Here is a 16,825-nt window from a genome sequence, read left to right on the forward strand (position 1 = left end):
TTTGATATCTTCGAGCCTGCTGTTGATAGAATGTGGAATGGGCTTTTGCCACGTCGCGCTCCTCCTCTAAGGCGTCCAAACTGTCCTGCTGATCGAGCTCAGCCTCCCTTTCTTCGTACATGCGCACTCGAGGTGAGTCATGAATTATGTCGCAGGGCAAGACTGCCTATGCGCCGTACACCATAAAAAATGGTGTGTATCCGGTGGTGCGGTTCGGCGTGGTCCGCAGCCCCCAGAGTACGGAGTCGAGCTCCTCTACCCAGTGCGTGTTAGATTCCTTGAGGGACCGCACTAATCTGGGTTTGATGCCGCTCATGATGAGACCATTTGCACGTTCGACCTGACCGTTAGTTTGTGGGTGATAGACGGAAGCATAATCGAGCTTGATGCCCATGTTTTTGCACCAGAGTTTTACCTCATCGGCCGTAAAGTTCGTGCCGTTATCGGTGATGATGCTGTGGGGGACGCCATAACGGTGTACGACCCCGGATATAAAGTCTATCACAGGTCCGAATTTGGCCGTCTTAACAGGCTTGGCTTCTATCCATTTGGTGAACTTATCCACCATGACCAGTAAGTATTTTTTCTTGTGGGTTCCGCCTTTAAGGGGTCCCACCATGTCAAGCCCCCAGACCGCGAAAGGCCAAGTGATGGGGATAGTTTGGAGGGCGGTGGGTGGCATATGGCTTTGGTTTGCAAAAAGCTGGCAACCGATGCATTTATGGACCAACTCCTGAGCGCCCGCCTGGGCCGTCGGCCAATAAAAGCCTGTACGAAAAGCCTTGCTGACGAGGGACCGGGCTGCGGCATGATGGCCACCGAGTCCGGCATGAATTTCAGCCAGCAGGTTCCGCCCTTCCTTTCCGGAGATGCACCTTTGAAGGACTCCGGTAGTGCTTTTTTTGTAAAGTTCTCCCTCATGGACTTTATAGGCTTTAGATCGCCGCACAATACAGCGTGCCTCGTTTTGGTCCTCTGGGAGTTCCTGCCTAGTAAGGTAGGCTAGGAATGGTTCTGTCCACGGGGCGATAACGGCCATTAGTACGTGGGCTGAGGTTGTTATTTCATTGGCAGAGCCTCCGATTATGTCAGATTGTTCGGCGTCGGACAGTGCGGTTGGGTCCGGACTGATATTGCCATGTTCCCCTTCCCATACTACGGATGGCTTGAACAGCCTTTCCAAGAAGATGTTGGGGGGCCGCATCGCGTTTTGCGCCGATGCGTGCCAGGACGTCTGCCGCCTGATTGTTTTCTCGGGCTATATGGTGAAATTCGAGCCCTTCAAACCGAGCTGACATTTTGAGGACGGCGTTGCGGTAAGCTGCCATTTTTGGATCCTTGGCATCAAAGTCTCCATTTATTTGGGATATCGCGAGGTTCGAATCCCCGCGCACCTCTAGGCATTGAATGCCCATGGATACTGCCATCCGAAGACCATGTAAAAGGGCCTCATATTCGGCTGCATTGTTGGAGTCCGTGTACATAATCTGGAGTACATATTGAACAATGTCTCCTATGGGGGACGTCAAAACGACGCCGGCCCCTAGTCCGGCCAACATTTTGGAACCGTCGAAGTGCATTATCCAGTTTGAATATGTGTCGTACTCTTTAGGGAGTTCGGCCTCCGTCCATTCTGCGACGAAGTCGGCCAAAACTTGCGACTTGATAGCTCGCCGTGGCCTATAAGTTATGTCGAACGGGAGGAGCTCGATGGCCCATTTTGCAATCCGGCCCATTGCGTCACGGTTGTTTATAATATCATTGAGTGCTACTTCCGATGCTACTATGATTGAACACTCTTGAAAGTAGTGTCGTAGCTTCCGGGATGCCATGAATACCGCATATGCAATCTTTTGATGATGTGGGTACCGTGATTTGCATGGGGTGAGGACAGTGGACACATAGTAAACCGGCTTTTGAAGGGGGAATTTGTGTCCGTCCGTTTCCCGCTCGACGATGAGTACTGCGCTGACAACTTGATGGGTTGCTGCAATGTACAATAGCATTGGTTCGCCGATGTTTGGCGCGGCCAGGACGGGGTTTGTTGCCAATATGGCTTTTATTTCCTCAAGTCCGGCCGTGGTGGCGTCCGTCCACTCGAAGTGTTCGGTGCGCCGAAGGAGGCGATAGAGGGGTAGCGCCTTTTCTCCCAATCGGGAGATAAAGCGGCTTAGAGCCGCCACGCATCCGGTTAATTTTTGTATTTGTTTGAGGTCCTTTGGGATATCCAATTGTGACAAAGCTTGGATCTTGGCTGGATTTGCTTCGATTCCCCTACCGGATACAATGAAGCCCAAGAGCTTTCCGGATGGAACGCCGAAAACGCATTTTTCTGGATTTAGCTTGATGTCATATGCTCGGATGTTGTCAAATGTAAGCCTCAAGTCGTCTACTAGAGATTCGACATGTCTTGTTTTTACGACCACATCATCCACGTATGCCTCTACTGTTTTGCCGATCTGGTTAGCCAGACATGTCTGAATCATGCGCTGATATGTTGCGCCGGCGTTTTTGAGCCCGAAAGGCATTGTGTTGAAGCAGAATGGGCCATATGGGGTGATGAATGCCGTTGCGGCTTGGTCTAACTCGGCCATCTTGATTTGATGGTAACCGGAGTATGCGTCGAGGAAGCACAACGAATCGTGTCCTGCAGTGGCGTCGATAATTTGATCGATGCAGGGGAGGGGGAAGGGATCCTTTGGGCAGGCCTTGTTGAGGTCTTTGAAGTCAACGCACAGGCGCCAGGATTTGTCCTTCTTTGGTACCATCACCAAGTTTGCTAGCCATTCCGGATGTTTTATATCTCTGATGAATCCGGCCTCCAATAGTTTGGCTAGCTCCTCTCCCATTGCCTGTCTCTTGGGTTTAGAAAAACGCTGAAGGGCTTGTTTGACAGGTTTGAATCCTTTTAGGATATTTAAGCTGTGTTCGGCCAGCTTGCGTGGGATTCCTGGCATGTCCGAAGGGTGCCATGCAAAAATGTCCCAGTTCTCCCATAGGAATTCTCGCAGTGCGGCGTCTACATCGGGGTTTAATTGTGCCCCGATGGAAGCTGTTTTATTGGGGTCCGTTGGATGGACCTGGAATTTAACTATTTCATCCGCTGGTTTAAAGGAGGTGGACTTGGATCTTTTGTCGAGTATCACATCATCCCTGTTTACCGTGGAGCGCAGCGTAGTCAGTTCCTCAGCCGCTAGGGCTTCGGACAGTGCCTCAAGGGCCAGCGCGGCTGTCTTGTTTTCGGCGCGGAGTGCTATCTCCGGATCACTAGCGAGAGTGATGATTCCGTTCGGCCCGGGCATCTTGAGCTTCATGTACTCGTAATGGGGTATTTCTTGGAAGATTATAAACGCTTCCCGCCCCAGCAGAGCGTGGTATCCGCTGCTAAACGGGGCCACTTGGAATGTGACCTCTTCGGACCTATAATTATCCGGCGTGCCGAACACCACATCTAGTGTGATTTTTCCTGTACAGCATGCTTCCTGACTGGGGATTATTCCTCTGAAGGTTGTGCTGCTTTGCTCAATGCGGTTCCAGTCTATTTCCATTTTTTGAGGGTTTCCTCATAAATGAGGTTCAATCCGCTGCCTCCATCCATGAGTACCTTGGTGAGGCGAAAGTCGTCCACTATAGGACTGAGTACCAATGCGGCTGGTGCTCGAGCTGTTCGGAATTTAGGTTCCTCGCTGGAATTAAAGGTAATAGCCGTGTCACTCCATGGGTTTATTGTTGCTACTTGATAGACTTCGGCGAAGCTGCGGAGTGTTCTTTTTCGCATTTTATTTGATGCGAAAGTCTCGAAGACTGTTAAGACTGTACTGGAGTCCCTGAGGTGGCTTTCTGTGGCCTCCGGAATTAGGAGATCTTCGCCCCTTTTGGCCACCTGCCGGAGTATCCAACATGCTCTAAGGCTATGAGTTGGTGTGGCGTCCTCTGTACTATGAATTTTACAGGGTCCATTAAGCCATCCCTCCAGTACAGTTCCATGCCCTATAGAGGGTTTTGGTTTTTTGGTTTTTAACCCGGGTGTCTGATGATGATGCACCCTTTTATTTCGGACGAGGTTTCTATTCAGGGCCGGATTGTCCCAAAATTTAGTTTTGGTTTTCCGGGCGCTTTCCATCACACAGTACTTTTGTACTATGGACGCCAAGTCAGCGAAGCGTGTAAGATCACGACGACCTGTGGCGTTGAGGATTCCCTTATCCGTGCAATTATTGCAGAAGATTGAGATTGCGTTTTCCTCGCGGCAGTCCTTTATCCTGTTCATAACCAGGAGGAACCTTGCCCAGTAATGATGTATTGTTTCTTCGGGCTTTTGCCTGATTTGGGATAGATCGCTTATGTTCGGGCGGGTGGGTGGAATTAAATCCGGAACTTCACCCAATCTAAGACTCAGAGGCCAAGGAGTTTCCGAACTCTGAGGTTTGGATTCTTGGATGTTGTCCAGTGAATCTAGCCCATTGCCTGATTCTAAGTTCAGGTCTTGAGTTACATCCTCCCCTCCGTGGGTATCCGGCTTGGAGGGATCTAGAATCCGGACGTAGCTAGTCCTTAAGATAGATGAAGAGTCGCCGCATTGTGCCTCTACTATGGCAACATGATGGGTGACTTGGGGAGAATTAATTTCTCTTAGATCGGGTTTAAGCCCAACCTGGTCATAATCCGTAGTGACCCCCAAGGCGGCGATGCGATCCAAGAGCTCGTTTACGGAAGAGAGCTCCATTGGATCTAACTGCTCGACGAGTTCCGAGCTGACGTGAAGATTGCTTTTGATGACCCGAGAGATCACCGTCGGCGCAACGGCCGAACAGGCGGTCATGAGAAAACCGCCTAGCCGGAGAGTTTGGCCGACAGCCAAGGCTCCCTTAGTAACGGCGCCGTTTTTAAAGACGGGAAGAGGCATCCTTCCTGATTGCGACGACACAGAGGAACTCTCAATGAAAGCACCAATGTCGGTGTCAAAACTGGTGGATCTCGGGTAGGGGGTCCCGAACTGTGCGTCTAGGCCGGATGGTAACAGGAGACAAGGGACACAGTGTTTTACCCAGGTTCGGGCCCTCTTGATGGAGGTAAAACCCTACGTCCTGCTTGATTAATATTGATGATATGGGTAGTACAAGAGTAGATCTACCACGAGATCAAGGAGGCTAAACCCTAGAAGCTAGCCTATGGTATGATTGTTGTATGATGAAGTTGTTCTACGGACTAAACCCCTCCGGTTTATATAGACACTGGAGAGGGTTAGGGTTATGCAAAGTCGGTTACAATGGTAGGAGATCTTGAATATCCGCATCGCCAAGCTTGCCTTCCACGCCAAGGAAAGTCCCATCCGGACACGGGACGGAGTCTTCAATCTTGTATCTTCATAGTCCTGGAGTCCGGCTGAAGGTATAGTCCGGCTACCCGGACACCCCCTAATCCAAGACTCCCTCACACACCGTCTGTCCATGAAGAAATTCTAGCCACTAGTACTGAAGATCATGCAGATGAAGAATTGAAGTCCCAGGCTGCCACTGAAGCAGCACCTGAAATTCCTCAGCCTGTGGAACCTGAGATCGAGATCTCGGAGGTTGTGATGCAATTGACTAACACTCCTCACCCCAAGCCAAAGGATCCATTCTCAAAGAAGTAGAAATTCAAGGCTGATGATTTCTTCGGTGAGCAAGTGTTCTTCACTAACTACAATCCTTATGGCTCTGCTCATCTAAGGAGGAAGCGTTTCTGGATTGCAAGCCAGGCCAACTTCTATTCTTCACCTCTTTTCAACAAAGACAAAATCTTCTACCATGAGCATATTCCTCACATGGACATGGAATCATTACCTTGCTTATCTCCTGTGCTCAGTGTTCTTCATGATTGAAGCCTCCTCAACTTTTTCTCTAACATCGTTGATTGGAATGAAGAGCTTATTCTTCAGTTCTACGCTACATTGCATATCACAGGTGATCCTGAAGATATCAACACCTGGGTCTTGGACTAGATGACCGAAATACTCACTATAAGGCACCGGCCTCTGAATTGCTTCACGCCCTGCCCATCAGTCCACCCAGTGAAGGAGCTCGCTGCCTGTATCATGAACCAGAACTCACAGCTCATTACATGCAAGTGTTAATGAAGCCTTTGAAGCCCGGTCAAGCCCCAAGGACCAAATTCCTCTTAAAGGATTTACTCTATGTGCCCAGAACCGTCTATCGCATTCTGACGAGGACAATGAGTCCCATCAAAGGCCACAACTCATCTGATGAGGAAATAGTTGGCATCATGAAGAATCTTCTATTCAACATTATTCATAGCATTCCTATCAACTATCATGATTTCTTCATGAGGACTCTGGAAAATGCTGCACTTTCTCCATTTGAGCTGAAACCTTATGCACCTTGGATCATGAGATTCCTCAGGACAAGGTCTTCACTCAACTACAAGGCTGATTTTTAGAATCACCTTAGCTATCTGCCCCCGATTGAAGCCCTCAAGCAAGCTTTTACTTCAACTGATGAAAAGGGCAAGGCTCCTGCAGTCATTGATGAAGGCATTCGTCCATTGGATGGCCAGTTTCGCAAAGCTGCATCTTATTCCACCAATGATGACTCTGCCACACATGACTCTGCTGCCAATGCACCCAAGTCTACTCCTCAAGCCACTGCTCCTCGTGTGATGATTGACCGTGAGCTTCTACTTAGTCTTCACCAGAAGGTGGATCGAAACCATAAATGGGTTAAGCGTCAGTTTGGTTCATTTCTTCACAACATGACTGCTACACACAATGTAGTGAAGAAAAACCATTACTACCTCCATGAAGTCTAAGGTCGCACCTGGGCTATTCTATCACATCTGTATGGTGAAGAAGATCTGAAGAAAATGGGTCTCAAGGAAGATTTTGACTGGTTTGCACCTCCACCGAAGAAATTCAAGAAGGTCACGGTTCCTCCTTTGGTGTCCAGCTCATATTCTTCATCACACGATACCGACGAGTACGAATACTTGAACGACACTGTGATAGGCCCTTCCACGACAAACGACCCCAACAACGCTGGCGCTCCTTCATCAACTTGATATTCTTCAGGGGCGTTAGTCCTCATTTTCGATCCTTTTGGTCATTCGATGACAAAAGGGGAGAAGATTGAGTTAGTCTTCAAGCGGGTCTGTCTATATGGGCGTTTTTTTTTGCTAAGTTACAACTCTCGTTCTTCTGAAACTTTATCGGATCCAGTTGTAAACTTAAACCTGATGGTGCTCTGATACTATTGATGCGTTTTTCAGCATGCTTATTCCTCACATATATTAATGCACACATGCTGAATTACATCATTCACCATATTTCATCATGCATTTAAAATTCCTCATTATGATATGTCAAATGCGTGTATGAATTACAAGATATAGGGGGGAGATCTCCATGATTCTACTCTTCAAGTGTGCAATGCTTCAAAAGCAAATTCTTCGTCATGCACATCTTCAGGGGGAGTTCCTCTATATCTTGCAATCAAATTCCTCAATATCAGTATTTACACTTCATATGTTTATCCCCGTTGAAAACTTAACCTATATTGTCATCAATCACCAAAAAGGGGGAGATTGTAAGTGCATCTAGTGCCCCTTAGTGATTTTGGTGTATTGAAGACTTATAGGTTAAGGGACTAATGTGTTTTTGAGTGTACACAGGTCTATAAGTCTATGAGGAGTTTGATATTTACAGAGAAAGTCGACCCCTAAAAATGAACTTCTTCAACTGAAGACTTTGGATTTCTGAAGACTTTGAAAGTGAAGAAATTGGTACAATCCTGAAGACCTGGTATTCATTCGAGGAGCATGAAGCATGAAGACTTTTGTTTTCGTAGTTTCATTTTCTCTTTCTTGAGTCATAGGAAACACCGTACTGTTAAAGGGGGTCGAGGAAATACTAAGGAAAAATTTCCATGTGATGCTCAACTCAAAACCCTACACCTACCAATCCCTTCGAGTGAAGCCATTGGAAATCTCATACAGTTAATTCATATTCTTCAGTGACAGAGACGAAGTTCTTCTGGTCTCTGAGGAATTTGTTCTGACTGAGGAGTTAGGAATTCGCCAGTGTGAATTGCCTACATAGTGAGGAACATGATAGCCCTGAGGAATTTGATACTCAAATTTCCAACCGTTGCTGTGCCTTGTGCCAGCTGTCCCAAAATATCTACCCACCTAACGGTCATATCATTGAAGGGCATTTATGTCTTATCATGCCGCGCTGCTCCCTAGGCTATAAATAGCCGCCCCTACAACCACTAGCTGGTTGACTGCTCTGAGAGAAACTGACAATTGTCATTTGAGAGCATCCCATCCTCCGAGGACTTTGAGCGAAAATCATCTAGTGAGGAAAACCCAAACCCAAACACCTACAAACCCCAAGTGATTGAGCATCACTGAAGAGATTGATCCTGCATGGATCCGACGCTTGTTACCTTTGAAGACTGTGCTTCTTCCAGACGGTTAGGTGTCAAGGTCTAGAACATCCAAGAGGAATTGTGGATCGCCGAGTGACCAAGTCTGTGAAGGTTCGGAAGTCACCTGGAGACTTACCACGAGTGATTGGGCGATGTCTGTGTGACCTAAGCTCAAGGAGAATACGGTGAGGACTGTGTGTCCGGGACTGTGTGTCCTCAGGTTTAAATAACTAGCCGCTCCAACCAGATGTACAACTGAGACAGCAGTTGGAACTGGTCTACCAAATCATTGTCTTCACCAAGCTCACTGGTTCTATTTCCTCAACTCGTTCATTTCCTCATAACTGTGTTGAGTGCTTGTTCATATCTGTGTTTGAAGACTTTGACTGAAGACTTTTTCAATTTCCTCAGTTCAATTTCTTTAGTCTGTTTGTCTTCATCCTGTGTTATCCTGTGTCTATGCTGTTTGTACTCTATGCTTGTTTTCATTTCATCATGATGACTATGCTTGTGCTCTATTATGTTTACTTTTGAGTACTTATTCCACTGCTAGTAGTTCTTCGCTAAGGAATTTCCTCACCTGCAAATTCCTCAGTGAAGAATTCATAAAAATCACCTATTCACCCCCCTCTAGTCGATATAATGCACTTTCATTGGTGCAACAAGACCAAGACCGCCAGGACGACAGGACAGAGGTCATCGTGGAGCTCACTACAGCGTCACCACTAGAGCCTTTGCAGCCGAATACTACTTTTGTCAGGATAGCTTGTACTAGTTGCCTCCCTTTGAATTTGGTCGTTGTGGGAACCCTTCCCGCCTACATTTGGGAAGAGGACCGAGGCCACTATAAATAGGACTTAGCCACCACCAGGGAGAGGGATCGGATGGGATCAGATCATTCAGACCATCCTGACACCCACCAGCTCAGCGAGCTCAAGAACACCTCACCTCCTGAGGTTGTTCATCCACTTTACTAGTTCATCCTCAGCCCCTTGAGGCAATTCACCAGAAAGCTGGAGTAGGGTATTACACCGCAAGGTGGCCCGAACCAGGATAAACTATTGTGTCTCTTGTCCCTTGGCTTTGTCGAGCTAGGCTGTGGAATCATCGGGCCGGCAGGTTGGGGAGAAGGAGTTCTTCGTACGCACCCCAGTGTTCGAACCTGTCAAGGGTCTGCGGAGCCCGGAATCCGACATTTGGCGCGCCAGGTAGGGGTGTGTCGAAGCTTCTCTCCCATCGATCGACTCGCCGCCGCTCCACCGCCTCCATGGCAGATGCTCGCCGAGCTCGTGCTGAGTGTCAAGCGCTCTAGCCGCGCGCGTCGCCCAGACAGCGCCTGTTGGTGGGCCTCCCCATCGTTCTCCATCACCTTCCGCCAACGTCGTCACTGGCCCGGCGTGGCATGAGCAGCAACCTTCATTGCATCATCCCTCTGTGCGGCAGGATGGACGCACCGCCACGCCGTTGCTGACCCCAGCCGGCTCGACGTCCCACGATCATCACGGCCCGGCGAAAGCGCAGGCTTCGTTGCTCATGGTACGTGAGCTCCTGCGCTACCGCCCTGTCGACGACCTCTATGAAGACTGGCTGGACCGCATCACCCAGCTAGTCAGCACGGCTGGGGCCTCGCCTGCACCGTGCCTCTCCATGCCTCGTCCGCCGCCTGCTGCGGCTGATGTAGCCCATGGAGCGCCTCCGCCACCTCCTCGTCAGGACGTCGCCCACGGTCCTAGACGCGCGGCCCCACGGTGTGACCTTCCATGTCGGGCGCCCGCCCACGAAGAAGAAAGATGTCGGGAGGTCCAACGGCCGCAAGAAGGTGCTCCAACGCTCCCTCCACCGCCACGACAAGAGCGTGCGCCGCCTGCAGCGGTGGTGCGCGAGCACCAAGATTAGGCCCCATCTCCACAACGGGCTCCGGTGACCACAGTGGGCTACCGCGCCTTCACCCCTTGATACTCTCCAACGTATCTATAATTTTTCATTGTTCCATGTTGTTATATTATCAATCTTGGATGTTTTATAATCATTTTATAGTCATTTTATATCATTTTTGGTACTAACCTATTGACATAGTGCCAAGTGCCAGTAGTTCTTTTTCCATGTTTTTTACATCATAGAAAATCAATATCAAACGGAGTCCAACTGCAATGAAACTTTATGGAGAATTTTTATGGGCCAAAAGGAACACAACGGGCCCTGGCTGCGCCTGGGGGGTGCCCCGAGGGAGGCACAACCCACCAGGGCACGCCAGGAGGCCCAAGCGCGCCCTGGTGGGTTGTTCCCACCTCGGGTGCCCCCTGAACCGCCTCTTTGCTCTATAAATACCCCAATATTCCCAAAACCTAGGGGAGTCGACGAAATATTCATCCAGACTCCGTAGAGTCTAGAACCACCAGATGCAATCTAGACACCATCTCAGATGGGGTTCACCACCTCCATTGGTGCCTCTCCGATGACGCGTGAGTAGTTCTTTGTAGACCTTTGGGTCCGTAGTTAGTAGCTAGATGGCTTCATCTCTCTCTCTCTCTCTTGATTCTCAATACAATGGTCTCTTGGAGATCCATATGATGTAACTCTTTTGCGGTGTGTTTGTTGGGATCGATGAACTTTGAGTTTATGATCAGATCTATCTTTTATATCCATGAAAGTATTTGAGTTTCTTTGATCTCTTTTATGCATGATTGCTTATAGCCTCGTATTTCTTCTCCGATATTTGGGTTTTGTTTGGCCAACTTGACCTATTTATCTTGCAATGGGAAGAGGTGCTTTGTAGTGGGTTCGATCTTACGGTGCATGATCCCAGTGACCAAAGGGGAACCGACATGTATGTATCGTTGCTACTAAGGATAAAACGATGGGGTCTATCTCTACATAGATAGATGTTTTCTACATCATGTCATCATTCTTATTGCATTACTCCGTTTCTCCATGAACTTAATACACTAGATGCATGCTGGATAGCGGCCGATGTGTGGAGTAATAGTAATAGATGCAGGCATGAGTCAGTCTACTAATCTTGGACGTGATGCCTATATAATGATCATTGCCTGGATATCATCATGAGTATTTGAAGTTCTATCACTTGCCCAACAGTAATTTGTTCACCCACCGTTTTCTATTTTTCTCGAGAGAAGCCACTAGTGAAACCTACGACCCCCGGGTCTCTTTCTCATATTATTTGCCTTTGTGATCTACTTTTATTTGCTTTTATTTTCAAATCTATTAATCCAAAAACCCAAAAATACTTTGCTGCACTTTATTTTATTTGCGATCTATTTATCCTATCTATTACAACTTTCTCCCGTCACACACCAATTTCTGGCACCGTTACTCGAAAGGGATTGAAACCCCTTTAACACGTCGGGTTGCGAGGATTTGTTATCTATGTGCAGGGGCTGTTTATGTTGTGTTGCTTGGCTCTCCTACTGGTTCGATAACCTTGGTGTCATATCTGAGGGAGATACATACCGCCGTTGTGCTGCATCATCCCTTCCTCTTTGGGGAAATACCGACGTAGCTTCAAGCGATATCAAAAGGAATTTCTGGCGCTGTTGTCGGGGATGATCTTCAACATATACTAGGTTCCTAATCACAAATCTCATCTCCTCACAATTTACATTATTTGACATTTGCCTCTCGTTTTCCTCTCCCCCACTTCACAAAAAATTGTAGTTTTACTCGCCCCTCTTTTCCGTTCGCCGTTTTCTTGCCAGATCTATCTGTGTTCTTGCTTCCTAGTCATAATGACTAGCGTGCCTACTCCTCCTTTGTCGCCAGATTTTGAAGTGCTTTAATTCAAGCAAAGACAAGGAGAAAATTTGAAAGATGCTTGGTATAGGCTTATGGAATCGTATCGTATTTCCAATTTAAAGGGGGGCGCTAAGGTTTTGCTTCGTAATTTTTACATAGGATTGGCTCTGCATCATAGACAACTCCTAGATTTTGCCGCTAAAGGGAATTTTATTGAGCTTGATGCCAATGCTGCCTATGAAATATTAGAAGGAATTTTGGGGATTCCACCTCATAAGAAGGGGTTCAGTTTCACCCTAGAGGGAGTTCAAATGCTGGACAAACTTGGTGATTTGCATAAACACATAGTTGAATTACCAAAATATAACGAACCCCTCAAACATCTTAATGGTAGTATCAATTGCGTGAATACCTTGATTACTCTTTGTAACAAGCGATTGGATATTTTGGATCTAAATTTGGTTTCTTTTCCGGAAAATTTAGGGAAGCGTAAAGAACCTCCCAGGTTTCAGAAAACCCTTACAAAAGATGACAAAACTTAGATCCTTGCTTTATGCCTAGCTAAGGGTGTAAAACTATAGTGCTTGTTGGGAGACAACCCAATGAATAAATTTTATTTTTGCTTTTTGCTTCCTGTTCTTGAGTGTTAGCACAATTATGCTATTGTTATGATTGTGTTTTTTATGTTCTAATTAGTGTTTGTGCCAAGTAAAGCCTTTATGATCTTCTTGGGTGATAGTTGTTTGATCTTGCTGAAAAAATAGAAACTTTTGCGCTTACGAAAATAATTTTCATTTTTTTACCAGAGAGCGATAAAATACCCATTCCACTTGCAGTAGATCAATATACACATTTCTCAGGTCGTCCTAATTTTTCAGAATTTTTGGAGTTACAGACGTATTCTAAATAGTCAGATTGCTACAGACTGTTCTCTTCTGACAGATTGTGTTTTATTTCTGTTGTGTGCTTATTTTGATGGCTCTATGGTTTTCTTTGATGAGTTTTTGCCATAGAAAAGTTGGAATACAGTAGATATAATGCAAGAACAAAATATGAATTGGTTTGATACAACACTTATAGTAGTGATTTATTATTCTTATACTAACGGATCTCACGAAGGTTTTGTTGAGTTTTGTGTAATTGAAGTTTTCAAGTTTTGCGTTATCTAATGATGGATGAAGGAATAAGGAGTAGAAGAGCCTAAGCTTGGGGATGCCCCGGCATCCCAAGCTATTATCCAAAAATGAGCAACCAACTAAGCTCGGGGATACCCCCGAGTGGCATCTCCTCTTTCTTCTAATGACCATCGGTATTTTACTCGAAACTATATTTTTATTCGTCACATATTGTGTGTTTTGCTTGGAGCATCTTATATGATATGAGTCTTTGCTTGTTTTATTTTGTGTTTTAAGTATTGATCACTTGCTGGACACACCTATTTGAGAGAGCCAAAATTATGTCAAGACTTATTAGAATTGCTCTCTATGCTTTACTTAAATTTTTTATGAGCTATAGACTTGCTCTAGTGCTTCACTTATATCTTTTTGAGCACGGTGTGCTCAGTATTTTTGAAGAAATGATCTCTTCCTTCACTTATATTTATTTTAGAGTTAGTAAAATTTTCAAGAAATTCTTTCTTGCTTCACTTAAATTAATTTGACAGAAAGAAATATTATGCTCATGATCTTCACTTATATTTGTTTGAGCTTGTCAAAAGAAACATATGAAAATTAGTCCCGAAGTGATAGATATCCAAGAAGGATATAATAAAAAGTTTAATGAAGATCATTGGACAAAATAAACTTGATTCTTAGTAATAGTTTTGAGATATGATGATGTGATATGTGAGTCATCTTGATGAGTAATTATGCTTTAGTAAGAATATTGGTGTTAAGGTTTGTGATTCCCTATGCAAGCACGAAAGTCAATAGTTATGCAATGAAATTATATCCTACTTATGGTGCATTATTCGGTGTTAGTTATGCTAAATGCTCGCTTATGAGATTATTCGTTTCTTGGTTGGTCGCTTCTCAATCTTTTGCTAGCCTTCATTTTGCAATAAGTATGATCACTACTTGTGCATCCAAAAACCTTTAAACCAGTTTTGCCACATGAGTCCACTATATCTACCTATATGCGGCATTCTTTTGCCATTCTAAGCAAATTTTCATGTGCCATCTCTAATTTTCAAAAATAAACTTCTCTTTTGTGTTCGTTTCGCTCGCGGAGCGGTGACGGGTGGCTAATATTTTCCATGCTAGATCTGTTATTCTCAAGATGAGTGTTTATTCACTTGTCATTGCACGAGAGTAAGGCAAAGTTATTAGGGATGCCCAATCCCGAAATGAAAAAATGAATTTACTTTATGTTGTCAAATAATAAATTCCTTGGAAAGTGTTGGTATGGAGGGCACCTGTGGATACGATTAGCCATGTAAAGTGAAAGTATGGTGAAAAAAGGAATAAACTTCATTTTCTGTTTGGGAACCGCCTATGATATATCTAAGCATGGAAAGTGTTGGGAACTCTAAGTCGTTTTCATTGGTGGGATTGATACACCTCCCAAAATGTTTTTATCTCTAAGTTTCTCGCTTTGAGCTCTGTCGCCTCTACAAATCCCTACTTCCCTTTGCAAAGGGCCTTTCTTTTACTTTATGCAATTTTTATTTTTGAATTTGAGTCTCCATCTTCTCTTATAAAAGCACCAGCTAGGAGGCAATATGATCTTACTTAGGTATTGGATGTAGCTAATATGCGAGTTTGTTTCATGAATGGATCAATGGTTGAGCACGATGGGCTAGGGATAGCTTATTTTAGTGTTGATATTTTGAAAGACATGGTTGCTTGTTGATATTCTTGAGTATTTAAATTATCATGTCAAAACTAGACTATTGCTTTGAACAATATAAAATTCCAAATGTTCATTCTATAAAGAAAAGAATATGATATGACATGTTAGGCAGCATTCCACATCAAAAATTCTGTTTTTATCACTTCCCTACTCGAGGATGAGTAGGAGTTAAACTTGGGGATGCTGATATGTCTCCAATGTATCTATAATTTTTGATTGTTACATGATATTATATTATCAATCTTGGATGTTTTATAATCATTTTATAGTCATTTTATATCATTTTTTGGTACTAACCTATTGACATAGTGCCAAGTGCCAGTTGCAGTTTTTTCCATGTTTTTTACATCGTAGAAAATCAATATCAAATGGAGTCCAAATGTCATGAAACTTTATGGAGAATTTTTATGGGCCAAAAGGAACACAACGGGCCCTGGCTACGCCTGGGGGTGCCCCGAGGGGGGCACAACCCACCAGGGCGCGCCAGGAGGCCCAGGCGCACCCTGGTGCATTGTGGCCACCTCGGGTGCCCTCTGAACCGCCTCTTTGCTCTATAAATACCCCAATATTGCCAAAACCCTATGGGATTCGACGAAATATTCATCCAGCCGCCGCAGAGTCCAGAACCACCAGATGTAATCTAGACACCATCTCGGATGGGGTTCACCACCTCAATAGGTGCCTATCCGATGATGTGTGAGTAGTTCTTTGTAGACCTTTGGGTCCGTAGTTAGTATCTAGATGGCTTCATCTCTCTCTCTCTTGATTCTCAATACAATGGTCTCTTGGAGATCCATATGATGTAACTCTTTTGCGGTGTGTTTGTTGGGATCGATGAACTTTGCGTTCATGATCAGATCTATCTTTTTATATCCATAAAAGTATTTGAGTTTCTTTGATCTCTTTTATGCATGTTTTCTTATAGCCTCGTATTTCTTCTCCGATATTTGGGTTTTGTTTGGCAAACTTGATCAATTTATCTTGCAATGGGAAGAGGTGCTTTGTAGTGGGTTCGATCTTACGGTGCTTGATCCCAGTGACAGAAGGGGAACCGACACGTATGTATCATTGCTACTAAGGATAAAATGATGGGGTCTATCTCTACATAGATTGATCTTTTCTACATCATGTCATCGTTCTTATTCCATTACTCCATTTCTCCATGAACTTAATACACTAGATGCATGTTGGATAGAGGTCAATGTGTGGAGTAATAGTAGTAGATGCAGGCAGGAGTCGGTCTACTAATCTTGGACGTGATGCCTATATAATGATCATTGCCTGGATATCGTCATGAGTATTTGAAGTTCTATCAATTGCCCAACAGTAATTTGTTCACCCACCATTTGCTATTTTTCTCGAGAAAAGTCACTAGTGAAATCTACGGCCCCCGGGTCTCTTTCTCATATTATTTGCCTTTGCGATCTACTTTTATTTGCTTTTATTTTCAGATATATTAATCCAAAAACCCAAAAATACTTTGCTACACTTTATTTTATTTGAGATCTATTTATTCAATCTATTACATCTTTCTCCCGTCACGCACCAATTTCTGGCACCGTTACCCGAAAGGGATTGACAACCCCTTTAACACGTCGGGTTGCAAGGATTTGTTATCTGTGTGCAGGGGCTGTTTATGTTGTTCTGCTTGGTTCTCCTACTGGTTCGATAACCTTGGTTTCATATCTAAGGGAAATACCTACCTCCGTTGTGCTGGATCATCCCTTCTTCTTTGGGGAAATACCAACGTAGCTTCAAGCGACATCACCCTGAGCTACGCGGCGTCGGCTGGCCAGGCA

Source organism: Triticum urartu, chromosome 4 (genome assembly GCF_003073215.2).
Source record: "Triticum urartu cultivar G1812 chromosome 4, Tu2.1, whole genome shotgun sequence".
NCBI classification, from domain to species: Eukaryota; Viridiplantae; Streptophyta; class Magnoliopsida; order Poales; family Poaceae; genus Triticum; species Triticum urartu.